The sequence below is a fragment of the Leucopleurus acutus genome, assembly GCF_964270905.1.
Source record: "Leucopleurus acutus genome assembly, chromosome: 12".
NCBI lineage: Eukaryota > Metazoa > Chordata > Mammalia > Artiodactyla > Delphinidae > Leucopleurus > Leucopleurus acutus.
Window position 1 is genome coordinate 13,167,022 of NC_139154.1, and position 20,401 is coordinate 13,187,422.

The 20,401-nt window shown below is 37.9% G+C and overlaps 1 protein-coding gene across 1 annotated transcript in view; it reads right to left on the minus strand.

Moving 5' to 3' along the window:
• Positions 1–20,401, minus strand: part of LOC309969900 (E3 ubiquitin-protein ligase RNF103) — a 124,796-nt gene that overhangs the window by 79,973 nt on the left and 24,422 nt on the right. The gene's annotated exons all lie outside the window — the stretch shown is intronic.

Here is a 20,401-nt window from a genome sequence, read left to right on the forward strand (position 1 = left end):
CCATAACCTTCATCAAATTCTCAGAGGACTCTGTGACTAAAAAGGACTAGTCGCATTTTAGCTGGGCAATCTCTGATTGAACCTACAACGGTGATCTGATGGCTGCTGTCATTACCTCCTCTCATGATGGGAAGAGTCATTTAGTGCCTCAACCCCATACTCCCATCTCTGGTGGGAATGTAAAATGGTACTACACTCTGAAAATACTTTGGCAAGTTCTTTAAATGATAAACGTACATCTATCTCATGCCATTCCACTGCTAGCTATTTATCCAAGAGGAGGAGAAGAGTATGTTCTTACAAAGACTTGTACAGGCCTCCTTATTTGTAATTGCCAAGAACTGGCAATAATCCAAATGTCTATCAACAGGTGAGTGGATAAACCAATTGTGGTAGATAATAAAAAAGAACAGACTTGATACGTGCAACAACATGGATGAATCTCAATTATGCTGAGTGAAAGAAGCCAGAAAAAAACAAAAGAGTACATTTTGTATGATTTCATTTCTATAACATTCTAGAAGATGCAAACTATAGTGACAGAAAGTAGATCAGTGGTTGCTAGGGCACAGGGCTTGGTTTTGAAAGAGGCAGGAAGGAGGGATTGCCAAGGGACATAAGGAATATTTGGGGGGGTGATGGATATTATCTTGTTTCTGGTGATGGTTTCACAGATACCTACAGTGTTAAAAATTGGACACTTTAACATGGAAGCAACCTAAATGTCCATCAGCAGATGAGTGGATAAAGAAGATGTAGTGTACACACATACACACAATGGAATATTACTCAGCCATAAAAAAAGAATGAAATAATGCCATTTGTAGCAACACGGATGGACCTAGAGATTATCATACTAAGTGAAGTAAGTCAGACAGACAAATTACATATGATATCATTTATATGTTGACTCTAAAAAATGATCAAATGAAATTGTTTACAAAACAAAAACACACACAGACATAGAAAACAAACTCTTGGTTCCCAAAGGGGGAAAGGAGGAGGAGGGATAAATTAGGAGTTTGGGATTAACAGAAACAAGCTACTAAATATAAAATAGATAAGCAAGGACCTACTGTATAGCACAGGGAACTGTATTCAATATATTGTAATAACCAGTAATGGAAAAGAATCTGAAAAAGATTACATATATATATATACAAAATTGAATCACTTTGCTGTACACCTGAAACTAACCCATTCTAAATCAACTGTACTTCAATAAAAATGGACACTTTAAATATGTACACTTTATGTCAACATACTTCAATAAAGTTCTTTTTAAGAAAAATAGCAGTATAGGGGCTTCCCTGGTGGCACAGTGGTTGAGAGTCCGCCTGCCGAAGCAGGGGACACGGGTTCATGCCCTGGCCCGGGAAGATTCCACATGCCGCAGAGCGGCTGGGCCCGTGAGCCATGGCCACTGAGCCTGCGCGTCCGGAGCCTGTGCTCCGCAACGGGAGAGGCCACAACAGTGAGAAGCCCATGTACCGCAAAAAAAAAAAAAAAAAAAAATAGCAGTATATGTTCACTGTAAAAAGTAAAGCCTCCAACTCACTTCCTCAAGGAAAAAGGTCTCAAACTACTTATCATATATTAAATAGTTGGTGTGAATGTGATCTTTCCTTTGGAGAATTTTTTTATATATATTTTTACTTATTTGGGAGCATATTGTACATATTGTTTTGCAATCTTCTTTTAAAAAATTTTTTACATAGATTTTCATTGATATTAATATCTAGAGCTAAGGGATTCCAAAGCAGGAATGTACTAACATTTATTTAACCATTTCCTTATTGTATGACATTAAGTGGTTTCCAGTTTTCCCCTTTAGCAATAAATATAGACACAGCTTAAATTTTTAAGGTACTACCAATATCCTCCATACAGTTTGCACAGTTTGAACTACCAACAGTGTGTGAGAGCACCCTGTTCCCTAAATCCTTGCTAACAATGAATTTAATCAATATTTTACATTTTTGCCAACTCGAGGGTATAAAATATTGTTTTAAATTTTCATTTCTCTGATTACTAGTCTAGATGAGCATCTTTTGGTATATTTGTTGGCTATTTGAATTTCTTCTGTGAATTGCCTCTTCGTATCCTTTGCCCATTTTCCATTGAATTGTCTCCCTTTCTTCCTTCCTCCCTTTTATTTTTTTTTTTTAGTGTGATGGAGCTCTCTGAAGATGAGAAACCTGTAGAAATGTTTTTAAGTCTCCTTCACCATATCCCTCTTCTTTTTTTGATAATGAACTATAAAGCAGAAATTTTTCAGGTAGGAGGTCACTGGACTTCCAATTAGTCAACAGTATTTATTAAATGCTTACTATGTGTCAGACATTCTATAGGCTGTAAGAAAACCACGATGAACAAAAAAGAACCTCATACAATCTGATGAGAAGGACAGATACTAAACAATGGTGATAAATAAAATTGAGTGAATTACCACAAATGTGTAAAATTCTGACTATAGGAAGAACATGGTGTTCAGTGACTCTTCCCTGAGCATGTTTTGCTTTATTGTGCTTCACAGATACTGCATTTTTTTTTTGCAAATTGTAGGTTTGTGGCAACCTTGCATCAAGCAAGTCTGTCGGCACCATTTTTCCAACGACATTTGCTCGCTTTATGTTTCTGCGTCACATTTTGGTTATTCTAGCAATATTTCAAACTTCATTATTAGTATATTTGTTATGGTGATCAGTGATCAGTGATCTTTGATGTTACTATTGCAAAAATAATACAACTTGCTGAAGCCTCAGATGAGGCTTTATTTTTATTATTTATTTATTATTAGCAATAAAGTATTTTTGTATGCACATTTGTTTAGACATAATGCTACTGCACGCTTAATAAACTACAGTATAGTGTAAACATAACTTTTATATGCACTGGAAAACCAAAAAACTCATGTGACAAGCTTTCTTGCATTATTTGCTTTATTGTGGCAGTCTGGAACCGAACCCACAATAACTCTGAGGTATGCCTGTATAAGCTGAGGCCTGAAGGGTGAGCTAGCAGAGGGATGAAGAGTTTCCAGTGCAAAAGAAACCCCATGTGCCTAAGAGCCTTCCCAGTTACTAGGGGGTGGAGGTTTGGGGCCACAGGCATTTCATTTGTTCTAAAGTTGGTCATTGAGGACAAAGAGGCCAAACAGAGTGCAGAGGACAGTTTGATTTGGTATGTGGCATTTCACAGAAATACAGAGCCCAAAGCTACCGACAGAACCTTAAAAACACATCAATGCATTTGCTCCTCAGCGACTGGAAGGGCACTATGCATCTTCCATGCATTTTCCAGGCTCCACACTTAGACCAACGTACACTTTCTATTCGTGTCCTGATACTGCCTTGGCATTGGACAAAGCTGTGGCTGCGGCTGAAATTTGTCCTTCCTACATAGACCTCAGGAAGCATGCACCAGATCCTCCCACCTGCTGAGACTCACATCTGAGGGGGTGGGAAGAACTAAGTGAGCAGGCATTCTAGCTCTTTGCTCCTGCCAAACACAGCAAGTATTTAACAGGATCACACTCCCTTGCCATATGTTCACATAGACATTTATGCACACACATTTTAAAAGGTTTTATATGCATTCTCCTCCAGATCCCTGAAAAATATGACATATAGATGCATATCCTTGACGTGAAAGTTGCCTCAATGCCTGATGCTTTAAGTATTTCCCTAAATTTGAAATGAGAAGTAGAAAGGACTGTTTTCCCTTCATTCCCCAGATTGTCCTTGCTCATTTCAGTAAGATTTCCTACCTTAGTGAGCTTCCTGGCTCACAACTGTTCCCCATTCACCAGGTAGACTGTTAAATGAAATGCTTTGGGCAAGAAAGTGACAACCCAATTCCTGGCAGGAATTTTGACCTAATAAAAACAAGATACACCTTGTTTTATACAACAGATGGACTCTGAAAATGTTAGATATAAACTGACCTTTGGGAAATTGAATCCCCTCCCTTGCCTTATATAATAATTTTGGAGTGGATTTCTTAATTTCTGACCAACCTTCAGGTGTGAGGGACTCCTAACCACAGTTTATGACTTGAGATAAGGCAAAGAAAGACCTTGGGTCATCTCCTCCCCACTTGCAACCTTCTTCCACCAACCTTACAATGACTCTTGTATTAGATTCCTAGTGCTGCTATAACAAAGTATGACAAATTAGATGGTTGAAAACAATTTACTGTCTCGCAGCTCTGGAGACTAGAAATCCAAATTCAAGGTGTCAGCAGGGCAATGCTCCCTCTGAGACTCTGGGGAGAATTGCTCCTTGCCCTTTCCTAGGTTCTGGTGACGGCTGTCAATCCCTGGCTTCCCTTGACTTGCCACTGCATCACTCCAGTCTCTGCCCCTATTGTTATGTGGTGTTTGTATTAGTCAGCTTGGGGTGCCAAAACAAAATACCATAGACTGGGTGGCTTAAACAACAGAAATTAATTTTCTTGCAGTTCTGGCGGCTGAAAGTCCAAGATAAGTGCCAGCCTGGTGACAGCTCTCTTCCTGGCTTGGCCTTCTTGCTGTGTCCTCACATGGTAGAGAGAGAGAACTCTAGTATTGCTTCCTCTTATGAGTACTAATCCCGTCATGAGGTCCCCACCTCATGACCTCGTCTAAACCTAATCATCTCCCAAAGGACCCATCTCCAAGTACCATCACATTGCGGGTTAGGGCTCCAACATATAATGAATTTGGGGAGGACACAATTCAGCCATAGCAATGTTCTCCCCTCGGTGTCTCTTCTTATAAGCACACCAGTCATATTGTATTGAGGGCTCATCCTAAGCCAGCATGACCTCATCTTAACCAATTACATCTGCAATGACCCTATTTCCAAATAAGATCACGTTCTGAGGTACCTGGGGTTAGAACTTCAACATATCTTTTGAAGGGGTACATTTCAACCTATAACAATCCTCATTTATACACATGGGTCCCCCACTTTAAAGAAGAAGGTGATAGAGGGTGGAGGCAGACTGGTTAGCTGAATCCTTTAAAAAACAACAACAACAAACTTCTGTCCTCCATGAGTGGCCCCAAAGTGGGACAGTTTCCACTTGGGAGGGGTAAGTAGATATCTGAGGACTGACTCTAGCTTGGAGGACGTACCTTTCCCGGGAAATCACAGTCATCACTGCAACCATCCCACACTGCCATCTAGAGCACCATTTCCACCACCAAAGCTCCTCTCATGGGAGGTTACATGCCTTTTCTTATTTCTCCACAGCACAGCAGAGACAAAGCCTGAACTTAAAAAAAAAAAAAATCGAGCTGAATTTTTAAGGAATACTTTATTAAAGTCTCCAAAAATCAGTATCACAGTATCAGAAATGGAAGAGTAGCATCCAGCTCACACAGTCAACATTACGGTGGACTGGATATTCTGAAAAACTCACTGCAAACACATAGAGAGTCTTGATAACATGCAGCCAGCACTATTTTATGTGCATGGTTGATCTCTCAAAAAAGTAAGAGAAATTAGTAATATCTGCCAATAACAGAAGCCAAGAACCCTGTTTGTGTACTGTAAAAAGAATATGATATAGCTTGTAGACAGTAAAGTGCACAAGTAAGTGTATGACCTGATGCATTTCTACATATGTATAAACCTATAAAACCACTATGCAGATCAATATTTAAAACATTTCCAAAACGTTAGAAGGCTCCATCATGCCTGTTTCTAGTCAATACCCCCAAAAGACAACCATCATTCTGATTTCTATCTCTATAGATTCGTTTTGCCTTTCTTGAACTTCACGTAAATGGAATCAAATAGTCTGCTTGGTTTTAATGGTTGGTTAGAGGAACAGGAGGCAAGGCTTTTGTCAGGGTAAAATGGTGAAGCAAAATTGAGACCCCCTGAAGACAGGAGCCATTAAGACCTCATCCTTGGTGAAAGAACAGGCTAGAAAAAAAGTCTTATCTGCTAGCAAAGGGGACCAAGAAGAAGATGTTTGTTTTAGGCCACAGCTCTGATGAAAAAAGTAGAAGACTTCTTTAAGAAATCATAATTAGGGAATTCCCTGGCAGTCCAGTGGTTAGTACTTAGTGCTTCCACTGCAGGGGCAAGGGTTTGATCCCTGCTCAGGGAACTAAGATCCCATATGCCATGTGGTGCAGCTAAATAAATAATTTTTAATAAGAAAAAAAGCCAGTAAAAAGAACTCATAATTATAAATCTGCCTTCATAATTATAAATCTGCCTAAATAATTTTTAATAAGAAAAAAAGCCAGTAAAAAGAAATCATAATTATAAATCTGCCTTCATGTGGGTTTAAATTTATACTACTCACATACTGTTGGAAATCCCAAGCCTAGATATTAATTTAAACTGTTCCTTGGTTGATAACATCACGGGTACCTGGCAGAAGCATAGTAAGCTCATTTTGAAGGAACATACCCCAAATCCAGGCCCTGTAGTATTCCTACAGATTAAGATAAACAAGAATTACCAAATGCACAAGGAAACAAACATCTAAGGCCAAGAGTAAATTTAAAAGGAATCATAATTATAGTCCAAAGCCCATCAGATATTAGAATTCTCAAATGCAGAATAAAAATGTTACACTTAAAATGTTCACAGAAATAAAAGAGGGACTTAAAAGGAACAGGAGACCATAAAAATGAAAAAGAACCAAAGAATTACTAGATGTAAAAAAAAATAACAGAAATAAAAACTTTAGTCACTGAATAAACCTCAGTGAATGAATTAAGCAACAGATCACACATTACTAAAGAAAGAATAAGTGAGTAGGAAGATAGATCTGAATTATCCAAAATGCTTTGGAAATAAACTAAGATGTGAGTAGACTGGAAAGAAGATGAAACATGGATGTTAGAATGTGGATATCCGTTATATGTTTAATTGAAGTTTCAGAAAGATTGAAATAAAATTATTGGAGAGAAAAGATTTTGAAAGGATAATAGCTGAGAATTTCCCCAACTTATCAAAGATATTAGTCTTAAGACTCAAGAAGTACATAAACTGCAGGCAAGGTAAATTTTTAAAACTATGCATTAAAGTGGCAGTACAAAATATCAAAGACACAGAGAATACTGTAAACATAACCAGAGAGAAAAAGTAGGTTACATACAAGAAGACAACAGTCAGACTGACAGTACCCTTCTTAATAGCCACGATGGAAGATGAAAGAAAGTGAAAGAACATCTGCAGAGTGGTTAGAAAAGAAAACAAGCAAAAAACTATTAACTTGTAACCGTATACCTTGCTAAATTATCATCCCCAAATGAGGCAAAATAAAGACATCTTCAGGGGAAAGCTAACTAACAACCGACAAAGAAATCCCCAAACAAATTAACACTGAACAATTTTTAAGAATGTGTTTTAGAAATAATAACAATGATCTTTGAAGGAAGGCCTTAGATACAAGAAGAAATCATGACAAATAATTTAGTGAACATATGGTTAATGTAAAAGCTTATTGAATAAACAATAATACTGAATTTGGAGAGTTAAAAAGATAAAACTAAAACTTTCTACATTCGTAATATGAAAAATGAATGGGAAGTCACTGGAGTTAAAATGATCAAAGGGTATTCACATGCCTTCCCTTATTTCCCATTAGCAATGAGATACTGAAAACAAGACATATTTGATCTAACATTCTTTGGGAAGGAGTAAAGATATTGAATAATTTTATGTTTTGTTTTGTTTTTGTTTTTGTTTTGTTTTTGGCCACATCATGCAGCATGCGGGATCTTAGTTCCCCGACCAGAGATGGAACAAATGCCCCCTACAGTGGAAGCACAGAGTCTTAACTACCGGACCGCCAGGGAAGTCCCAATAATTTTAGATTTTTAAATAAATTTGTTAGACCTGTAAGTATAAGCTGTGAAATAAAAGCAAGCTTCCAAAATAGTAAAGGAAAAAATGGAATTAAAAATACTAATCTAAATAAGATAGGAAAGAAGACACAGAAAAGTCAGGAAAAGTAGAAGTCACAAAAGACAATGGTATAAATGTCATAGCTATAATATTATCAGACAAAATAGATTTTATGGCAAAATAACTTTTTGGGGATAAAGAAGTTACATAATGATAAAAATTTCAATTTACCAGGAGGCGAATCATAGTAAGAAGAAGGAGGAGGAGGGAGAGGGGGAGGAAGAGGAGAGGAGGAGAATTTGTCACCAGAAAACTACCCTGAAAGAAAGGGATGTCTCTAAACAAAAAGTTAACAATAAAAGAAGGAATCTAGGAACATTAGGAAGAAAGAAGAATCCAAGTAGGCAAAACTATGGAAAAATACAGTAGGCTTTTGCTCCCCTTTTGTCTTCCAAAATGTGTTTGATCGTTGAAGCAAAAATTACAACCCTGTCTAATGTGGTTCTAAATAGAGGTAATACTTAAAATAATTATATTATAAATAGGTGAGGGAAAAAGGACCTAAAGGGAGGTAAGATTTCTATACTTGAATTGGTAAAATGATGACATCAGTTGACTGTGATGAATTTATATATATATATATATATATATATATATATATATATATATATATATATATATATATAGTAATACCTAGAGCAACCACTGAAAACTGTACAAATATATTTAATTAAGAGCACAAATTATTATCTATAAAATAAGCTACAAGGATATATTGTACAACACAGGGAATATAGCCAATATTTAATAAAAACTATAAATGGAGTATAACCTTTAAAAATTGTAAATCACTATATTGTACACCTGTAACTTACATAATATTGTACATCAACTATACTTCAGTTAAAAAAAATAATAAGTTGTTGTTTTAAGCCACACAAACATACAAGAAAAAACCCCATAGATTAGCCATCAGGGAAATGAAAATCAAAAACACAATGAGGAGTCAGCCAAGATGGCAGAGTAGAAAGACCCTGAGCTCACCTCCTCTAGAACAATCATCCATGAAAAAGATCGGAACCTACCAGAAAAGATGCTCTACAACTAAAGACATTCAGAAGAAACCACAACAAGATGGGTAGGGGGGCAGACTCGCGATATAATCAAGCCCCGTACCCCTGGGTGGGTGACCCACAAACTGGAGAATAATCATAGTGCAGAGGTTCTCCCACAGGAGTGAGAGTTCTGAGCCCCACATCAGGCTCCCCAGCCTGGGGGTCCTGCACTGGGAAGATAAGCCCCCAGAAAATTTGGCTTTGAAGGCCATTGGGGTTTAATTTCAGGAGTTCTGGGAAATAGAGACTTTACCCTTAAAGAGTACACACAAAATCTCACATGTACTGGGACCCAGGGCAAAAGCAGTAATTTGATAGGTGCCTGAGCCAGACCTACCTGCTGATCTTGGAGAGTCTCTTGGAGAAGCAGGGGGCAGGTGAATCACCCTGGGGACACAAACACTGGCGGCAGCCACATACGGGAGCTTTCTACCATGTGGACACTGCTGCTGGAGGCCATTATTGTGGGATCCTCCCTCTAGCTCATTAGACCCAAGACCTGGCCTCAACCAACAGCCTGTAGGTGCCAGTGCTGAGACGCCTCAGGCCAAGCAACTAACTGCTCAGGGACATAGCCCCAGCCATTAGCAGACAGGCTGCCTAAAGACATCCTGATCCTGGGCCCACAGTTGCCTCTAGACCTGCTCCTAAACACGGCCCTGCCAACCAGAGGGCCAGGTCCCGGCTCCACCCATCAGTGGGCAGGCACCGGCCCAGCCCTCCAGGAAGTCTACTTTAGCCTCTGGACCAGCCTTACCCACCAGGGGGCAGACACCAGGCAAGAAAACCATAGTCCTGCAGCCTGTGGATCCAGTCTGCCCACAGCAAGCCAGACCCTGCCCTGGGACCAGCAGGGCCTCAGCCCTGCCCACGATTAGGTCAACACAAGCTTCAGGACACCCTGGATCCTGTATGCAATAGCATCAGGAACCAGCCTCCTCCTCACCCCCCCACCGCCCCAGTGATCTGACACCAGTTCTGGGGTCCCTGGGCCCTGCAGCCAGACTCCAGGACCTGATTCTACCTGCCAGTTGTCTGCCACTAACCCTGGGACCTGGCTTCACCCACCAGTGTCTTCACCCACCCAGAGTCTTCTGGGCCATGACTCTGCCCACCAGTGAGTCAGCACTAGCCCTGGAGCCCCCTGGGGTTCTACAGTCAGTCATTTCGTGACTAAACCTCCCCAGCCAGCAGTCAGAAGCCTCCACACAAGGCAGGGTCTGGCAACCAATCAGACTAGGGGCCAAGCAAGCCTACCGGACTGCCCACATAGTCAGCCCCCCACAACAGAAGGACCCATGCAGGCCTCACAGGGGGAACCCCTAGAGCATATAGCTAGGGTGATGAGAGGGGAGTGTGCTGCTGAGACACATAGGACGTCTCCTACAGAAGGGCACTTCTCCAAGGTTGGGAAATGTAACTAACCTACCAGATACATAAAAATACAAACAACAACATAGGCAAAATGAGGCAGCAGAGGAATATGTTCCAGACAAAGGAACAAGATAAAACCCCAGAAGAAGAACTAAGTGAAGTGGAGATAGTCAATCCAGTCGAGAAAGAGCTCAGGGTAATGATCCTAAGTGTGATCAAAGAACTCAGGAGAAGAATGGATGCACAGAGTAAGAAGTTAGAAGTTTTTCACAAAGAGTTAGAAAACATAAAGAACAAACAGAGATGAAAAATACAATAACTGAAGTGACAAATATACTAGAAGGAATCAACAGTAGACTAAATGATACAAAGGAATGGATCAGCTGAAAGCATTTCCTCTAAGATCATGAATAAGACAAGGACGCCCACTCTCACCACTTTTATTCAACATAGTATTGGAGGTCCTAGCCACAGCAATCAGACAAGAGAAGGAAATAAAAGGAATCCAGTTTGGAAAGGAAGAAGTAAAACTGTCACTGTTTGCAGATGATATAATACTATACATAGAAAATACTATACATAGAAAATACTATACATAGAAAATCCTAAAGACACCACCTGGTAGAAAACTACCAGAGCTCATCAATGAATTCAGTAAAGTTGCAGGAAACAAAATTAATCTACAGAAATCTGTTGCATTTCTATACACTAACAATGAAATATTGGAAAGAGAAATTAAGGAAACAATTCCATATACCATCTCATCAAACAGAAAAAAATACCTAGGAATAAACCTACCTAAGGAGGTAAAAGACCTGTACTCAGAAAACTATAAGATACTGATGAAAGAAATTGAAGATGATACAAACAGATGGAAAGATATACTGTGTCCTTGGGTTGGAAGAATTAACATTGTTAAAATGTCCATACTACCCAAGGCAATCTAAAGATCCAATGCAATCCCTATCAAAATACCAATGGCATTTTTCACAGAACAAGAGCAAATAATTTTTAAAAGATCTTCAATAGCCAAAACAATCTTGAGAAAGAACAGAGCTGGAGGAATCATGTTCCCTGACTTTACACTATTCCACAAAGCTACTGTAATCAAAACAGTATGGTACTGTCACAAAACCAGACACACAGATCAATGGAAAAGAATAGGGAGCCCAGAAATGAACCACACACTTACGGTCAATTAGTCTATGACAAAGGAGGCAAGAATATACAATGGAGAAAAGGCAGCTTCTTTAATAAGCGGTGCTGAGAAAACTGGACGACTACAAGTAAAAGAATGAAATTACAACATTCCCTAACACCATATACAAAAATAAACTCAAAATGGATTAAAGACCTAAATGTAAGAGCAGATACCATAAAACTCCTAGAGGAAAACATAGGCAGAACACTCTTTGACATAAATGGTAATAATATTTTGGGGGGGATTCATCTCCTAAAGCAAAGGAAATGAAAGCAAAAATAAACAAATGGGACCTGATTAAACTTAAAAGCTTTTGCACAGCAAAGGAAACCATTGACATAATGAAAAGACAACCTACTGAAGGGGGAAAATATCTGCAAATGGTATGTCCTATAAGGGGTTAATATCCAAAATATATAAACAGCTCATACAACTCAAGATCAAAAATTAACTCAATTAAAAAATTGGCAGAAGACCTGAACAGACATTTTTCCAAAAAGGAAATGAACATGGCCACAGGCACATGAAAAGATGCTCAATATAGCTAATCATCAGGGAATGCAAATAAGAACCATAATGAGATATCACCTTACACCTATCAGAATGGCTATCATCAAAAAGAAAACAAATAACAAATGTTGGTGAAGATGTGGAGAAAAGGGAACCCCCTACACTGTTGGTGGGAATGTAAATTGGTGCAGCCACTGTGGAAAACAGTATGGAGGTTCTCAAAAAACTAAAAGTAGAACTACCATAGAATTCAGCAATTCCACTCCTGGGTATATATCCAAAAAAAACAAAACCAGTAATTCAAAAAGATATAGGCACCCCGATGTTTATAATAGCATTATTTACAATTGCCCAGATATGGAAGCAACCTAAGAGTCCATCAAAAGATGAATGGATAAAGAGGATTTGGTTTATATTTACAACGGAATACTACTCAACCATAAAAAAGAATGAAATTTTGCCATTTGCAACAACATGGATGGACTTGGAGGGTATTATGCTAAGTGAAATAAGTCAGACAGAGAAAGACAAACACTGTATGATATCACTTACATGTGGAATCCAAAAAATACAACAAACTAGTGAATATAGCAAAAAAGAAGCAGACTCAGAGATATAGAGAACTAGTGGTTACCAGTGTGGAGAGGGAAGCAGGGAGGGGCATTATAAGGGCAGAGGATTAAGAAGTACAAACTATTATGTATAAAATAATGTACAAGGATATATTATATAACACAAGGAATATAGCCAGTATTTTATAATAACTATTAATAGAGTATAAAATTGTGAATCATTATATTGTACACCTGTAACTTATATAATATTGTACATCAAATATACTTCAATTTTTTAAAATTTGAAAAGAAAAATTAAATCACTATGTTGTACACCATGAATTCTCATAGTGTTATAGGACAATTATACTTCAAAAACAAACAAAGAAACTCATAGAAAAAGAGATCCAAAGGCAGGATGTGAGGGGAAGAGGGAATTGGATGTAGGTACTCAAAAGGTACAAACTTCCAGTTAAAAATAAATACTAGGGATGTAATGTACAACATGATAAATACGATTCACACTGTTCTATGTTATATATGAAAGTAGTTAAGAGAGTAAATGTTAAGAGTTCTTATCACAAGGAAAAACATTTTTCTCTATTTCTTTAATTTTGTGTCTCTATGTGATGATGGATGTTCACTAAATTTATTGTGGTAATCATTCCATGACGTATAAATGTCAAATCATTATGCTGTACACCTTAGACTTCTATAGCGCTGTATGTCAATTATATCTCAATTGAAGTGGAAGGAAAAAGAATGGTTACTATTAAAAACACTGACAATATCAAGTGTTGGAAAATAATATGGAGCAATGAGAATTCTTATACACTGCTGATTAGAGTGTACAACTAGTTTGGAAAATTCTTTACCAGGATCTACTAAAGCTAAACATATATAAACCTTACATTATAGCAATTCCTTCCCTTGTTACATACTCAACGTAAGTGTTCATGTCCATCAAAAGACATGTATAATAATATTCAAAGCAGATTTATTCATAACAGCAAAAAGTGGAAACAAATGTCCATCAGCAAATGAATACATAAATTATGGTATGTTTATACAATAGCATACTAATTAGCAATACAAAAAATGAACTATATATACATGCAACATCATGGTTAAATCTCACTGTGCTTTGCTGGGATCAAGCTCTCTGCATTGCAGTCAGGAAATTGCTCTATGCAGTGAACTGGGTAATTGTGGGGCTTACCCTGTTACTTGCCCTTCTCTCAGGGATCTCGGTCTTGTGCTGCCTACTGTCCACTGCCTGAAAGCAACTGCTCATATATTTTTGTCTGGTTGTACAGTTATGGCAAGAAGACCAGTCTAGTACCAGTTACTCCAACATGGCCAGAAGTAGAAGTCCTGAGTCATTATTAAGCAATAGTATCAGGACTTCCCTGGTGGTCCAGTAGATAAAACTCCGTACTCCCAATGCAGGGGGCCCGGGTTCAATCCGTGGTCAGGGAACTAGATCCCACATGCATGCCACAACTAAGAGTCCACACACCACAACTAAGAGTCCCGCATGCCGCAACTAAAGATCCCACATGCCACAACAAAGATCCAGCATGCCACAACTAAGACCCAGCACAGCCTAAATAAATAAATAAATAAATAAAAATTAGACTATGTTAAAAAAAAGAAATAGTATGAACTGCACTCAGGAAAATTGGATGTAGGGATGGAGGAAAAATGACTAGGTAACCGTAGGAGCCTTTACTCATACTGGAACCACAGACACAGGATATTTAGGTGAAAGGATGATTAGTAAATTTTTGATATGGTATGACTGAGATGCTGTAATAGTTAAAGGCTAATCTGCTATAGCAGAGAGACCCCAAAATGCAATGATTTAAATATTAAGTGTGTTTGTTTGTGGAATGGTCTAGTACTCTCCATAGTCAGGTAGCTCTGCTCTGTGAGGTCATGCAGGGACCCAGGCTGGTGAGGCAGCTCTGTGCATTGGTCACACCTAACTCTCAAGGCTGCATTAGTCATCACCATATCTGGCAAGCTGCATGCAAAAGAGAAAGTGATAATACACATCCCCAGTGTTTTAAGTCAAGATCCAGAAGTGGCATGCATCCCTTTGTTTACATTGTATTGACAAGAATTAGTCACACTGGTCACACCTAACCACAATGTGAGCTGAGAAATATAGTTGATAGCTGGATATCTGTTCAGCTAAAATTCTAGTACAATGGAAGAATGGGAGAATAGGTTAGTGACAGGGTGTGAGGCGGCCAACAATTAGCAAGTGTGCCATGGATGTCGTGGACCCTCCAAGTGAAATGCTCAGAAGATAGCTCTATATAGAGGTCTGGTATTGGACAGAGTTCTCAACTGGAAATGGACTCAGAAGCCATCAGCATGTAAATGGGAGTCAAGGACATGTATATTGATGAAATCACCCAAATGACTTGAGAACTGGAACAGAACTCTGGGAGAACAATAACTCTGAAGGAGGAAGGGAGGAAGGAGATCCCAGGAAGGAAATTACGAAGGAAGGATCGGAGAAGTAGGAGGAAAACTATGTAGTTTCAGAGAAGCCTAAGGGAAAGGAATTTCAAGAAGGGAGTGGTCAATAGAGTCACCATATGCAGAGAACACAGATAATATAAGTACAAAAATACATTCATCGGATTTTATTGTCAATTCAACTGGAATTAATCTAATCAATATGTGAAGAATAAACAAATGAATGTTGAATGAGGTAATAAAGCCCCAGAGGATTAATAATGGAAACAAAAGGACAGATTAGGGCAGTAGAAAAGGGTGATTTTCAGTAGGGATAGAGTTGAAACATGATTGGCTGTGAGGTGACAATTGTTGAAGTTGGGTATATGGGAATTTATTATATTAACCTCTTTACTTTTGTGTATGGTTAAAATTTTCCAAGGGAAAAAAATGGTTTTAAAAAATCCCTCCTTTCCCCTAAAGGGAAAGCTACAGACAGGGAGAAAATATCTGCAATATATACATATTTGACAAAGGACTTATATACTATGTAAATATGTAAAGAACTCCTATAATTCAACAAGAAAAGATAGAATATGTAAAGAACTCCTATAATTCAACAAGAATTATACCCAATAGAAAAATAGGCAAAAGGTTTGAAAAAGGACTTCACGAAAGAGGTAATACAAATGGCCAATAAACATATGTCAAGGGTCTCAGTCTCATTTGTCATTGGAGAAATGCAAACTAAAACCACAGAGATATCTCTATATGCCCAGCAGAATTACAAGAATGAAAAAAAAAATTATACCATCGAATTTTAGCAAGAATGTGGAACAACTGTGAGTCTCATATAGTGCCGAGCAGGGTGTAAATTGGTATAACCACTTTAGAAAATGGTTAGTGTTTACCAAAACCGAACATAGGCATACTCAATAACCCAGATATTTCACCCTCAACAGAAATGTGACCCAAAGTCATATACAAGAATGTTCATAGCAGCACTATTTGTAATTGCCAAAGACTGGAAATAAGCTAAGTGTCCACCATAATAGAATGGATAAATTGTGGTATGTTCATACAATACTATGCAGTAATGAATATGAACGGATGACTGCTCCATACAAGAGATGAACCTCATGAACATAATTTTAAATGAGAGAAACTATACACAAAATACTACATACTATATGGTTCCACTTATATAACATTCAAAAAGAAGCAAAACTAATCTATGATTTTAGAAGTTATCATACAGATTACATTTGGGGAGGATGGTGGAAGTAGCGACTAAGAAGGAACCAGGGGAGGTTTCTGGGATGTGGCAATTGCTCTGTTTCTTGATCTGGGTGACGGGTTACAAGCGTGTGTTGAGTTTGTGATAAATTAATAATCTTCACATTTAATATTTATATACTTTTATGGAGATATATTGCCCTTCAGTAAAAACTTTAATTAAAGGGGAAAAAGAATGTATTTTCCCTAGATGGCTGAAAATGGTTAAAGAAGGAACAGACGGGGAAGGTACTGTCCATTTGTTCCATCCTTTTCTTGTCCTACTCCTCTCCTTTTTAGCTGATTAATACATGTCACGAGGCATCAAAAGCCTTTCCCAATTCCCACCTATGGTTCACCCTATAGGAATATTATTGCAGAAAACACTAGTACCGCACTCAGGCTATGGAATAATTCTCAGATAAATAAGCAACTTGTAGTTAACACCACATATTCCTAGACTAAAAACTCTAAGCTGCTTGAAGAAACTCGAGGTCTCTGATTACCAGATTCTAAATAAAACACATATATTGTCCCAGAATGGGTTAATTAGATACATTCCTCCTTAGAGTTAAAGGAATGTAACTGAATGAATTATTGTAGTCTTTTTGTTAGCCCTTAGAAAACTTTTGAAATTGTAAAGGAGCCTTTCTCCAATCTCTGTATAACCCAGTCTGGTGCATACTATACCATAAACTGTCTTTTGCTTTGGTTATGCTACCTCTCATCCTCTCCATGGCCATGAAAATATAGCCGAGTCTGTAAGTCTGCCCTCAGTCAGTAACAGCAGAGAATATGCTTGGCTGAAAGCTGCTCTCATGTCTCCTGATGCCTGTTTTGGAGATATTTGGGGGAAGGGAACGAGTTTGGTGCTAAACGCTTGAGGATGGTCTTAATACCTTACACAGGTTTCTCTCCGAATAAAAACGCTGGTTAAATATATGCCATTTTGATGAATAAATGTAAACAGCATGACATAGTTCAGAGCAAGTAGGTTATATCAGGACTAGTTTTTTCAACAGATGAACTCCTGATTCATTTTCCTTCCCAAAGATGGTGACATGGGAAGTGTCCAACCACCTGTCCAAATCTGGGCTTTCAGCACCTGCTGTCACGCTATTGCCAGTTAACTGCATGTTCTTCTGTGGATCCTGACAGGTGAACTGTTTACAGATTCTTGCAAATGTAGCGTGTCTTTTGTTAAATGATGAGTGTGCCAATTCATTCACAACAGGGACATCAACAATCTAAATTAAGTCAGAAGATTGGACAAAAGGGCCTTCACATTTGCTTCTGACACTCAGATTCTATTATTTGAAACAATAAAACTATAAGAACCCTCTCTCATCAAAAAAAAAACCCACTAAGTGCTATTAAAGCAAAGCATTACACATTAAGATTGGTCACAGTCCAACCATGTTCAATACTAACAAATAACTTGAATAATACTGTCTTAAAAGTCCAAGATATTGCTGTGTTTGGCATTTTAAGTGATGTCTCCTATCCAAGCCTCTGGCAACAAAGCTGGGAGTCAGCTTGAGGTATTTTGTTCCAGAAACCTATTGTTTTAGCCACATGGCTCAGGAAATTAGTAAAACTAAATGGAGAGCATTTAAACAATAAAACAAAAGGGGCCCTGAAAATATCAGAGTTCTAACTTCCCTTTTGCCGTGTCTGAAACCCTACTACTTTGTCTTTGTGAAAGGACCTCCTAAAACTCCAAATTAGTTACCCTTATGGAAACACGTCACCAGATGCTTTATCAACAAATAGATGATGTTCTCAAAGTACATTCCCAAATGAAAAAAGTTTGTAGAATTTTACTACCAGTAGCAACACTGACTAAATATATATACACTGTATATGAAAGTCATTTTTCTATTATACAACTGATTGCATGGTTTATGGAAAAACTGGTTAAGACTGTTAGTCATTAACCTTTTATAAGGGAGCCAAGGAATGAGATTTCTGTCTTTCCTACCCCATCCCCCTAAATGAGTTTTCCAGGAAATGGAAACTTTTCCCTTTGTTGAAACATTTTAAAGTTTACTATTTTGAATATCATAAAATGAATTTTCCTGGCTTCTTGTGCAAATAGTACTGGTAAATGTTTTTCTTGATGACATAGTCATTGTCGGCCAGATAGTGATATCTTCTCAGGAAATTATCTGCCACTGTACCACAAGTGACTGTTTTTTGTTTTGTTGTTTTATTTCCTTTTTTCTTAAATATTCTACCCCTTACTATACTACTACTGTAACTATGACTTGCCAGGCCTGCCTCTAGCAGGCTCCACCCCTACCCCTACTCCATAGTCTCTCTACATGTAGCCTCTATTCTATTGACTGGGAAGCTAGGTCACCAAGCTCATTCAAATTCTATGTAAAGAATAAATTCTCTCTGAGTAAGCATCTGCATGGCTCTTCATTCATTTAGTAGATGCTTATAAGAAAACACTAAGTATTCATCAGTGGTTGAATGGATTAAGATGCGGTGTATATTGAATATACATACACACACACGTATACACACACCTACAGACACACACACACAACACACACACACACAATGGAACATTATTTAGCCATGAGAAAAAATGAAATCCTGCCAATTGTGAAAACATGGATCTTGAGGGCACTATGCTAAGTAAAATAAGTCAGATAGAGAAATACGTATATCACTTACATGTTGAATCCAAAAAAGCCAAACTCACAGAAACAGAGAATAGAATGGTGGTTACCAAGGGCTGGGGGTGGGAGAAATGGGGAGACGTTAGTCAGAGTACAAACTTCCAGTTAGAAAATGAATAAGTTTGGGGGATCTTATGCACAGCATTGTGAATATAGTTAACAATATTGTATTACATATTTGAAAGTTGCTAAGAGAGTAGATCTCAAATGTTCTTACCACAAGAAAAAGAACCATGTAATTGTATGACATGATGGTGCTCGCTAATTCTACTGTGGTAATTGGCGATATATGAATGTATCGAGTCAACACATCCTACACCTTAAACTTACATAATGTTATACGTCAATTATCTCTCAATAAAGTTGAAAATAAACAAAACAAAAAGGAAACACATAGTGCACCCATTTTTTTGGGTGCCTCTGTATTCTTAAGCTCTTTTCTTATTAGATAAATATGCTACAAATACAGTTAGATATCCTCTGTGTCAATACTAAGAATGAGTTTTAAAACAGACTGTGAATAAATACTCAAGCACCATTTGTTTAACATACAATGTGAAGAGCCTATTATCCCATCATGAACATAAACCACCAAGAGAATGTGAAAAACAAGTAAGCAATTTAGCACCAGAGTAAAGGCGAATATAATTTTGACAAAAGTCAGTTTCCTATAGTTATACTTTCTACAAATGCACTTATTTTTAAATGAAAATATGGTAGAAAGAATCCTGAACAAGGTAGGTAGATAGACTCTTATCCACAGGTTACAAAGAGGCCACCACCACCGGCTTTGACTGCTTGACACATTGTTTTAAAAAGAAATCCCAACCCTTAGGTGGAGTATATACACTGCTGCCCCACCGCTCCCTACTCAGAGTCTGTTTCCATGGGCCCTGACATAGTCATATCTTTAACTATGGTGGTTGTCCTGAGTTCTGATCATTTATTAAGTGGGAATTCCTTCTGTTCTACCTGTTGCATAGGGATATTAGAGAGTATTAGAAAGTAAAGTGATCTACTGTATACAAAACAATGAAAACCTTTGGTGAGAAGATGGTACAAAAAATTAAACAAAGAGATTGCCTAAACTGATCAATGTACTCATATTACTGACAACAAGGAGCAAGAACAGAATGATCAAAACACAGATGATTCAAAAGTAACATTTAAACAATTAAATCCATTTTTTCTTCTCTAAATTTTTAATCAGATCCAATAGCAAAAAGGACTCAACACTTCTCTCTGTACCTTTTGACCCTTTGGTAGAGTTTTAAGGAATAATAAAATGACCAAGGGGGAAAATGAGGGAGCAAGGAGAAAGATTACATGAATAATCTTCCAGGCTCCCACATAATCT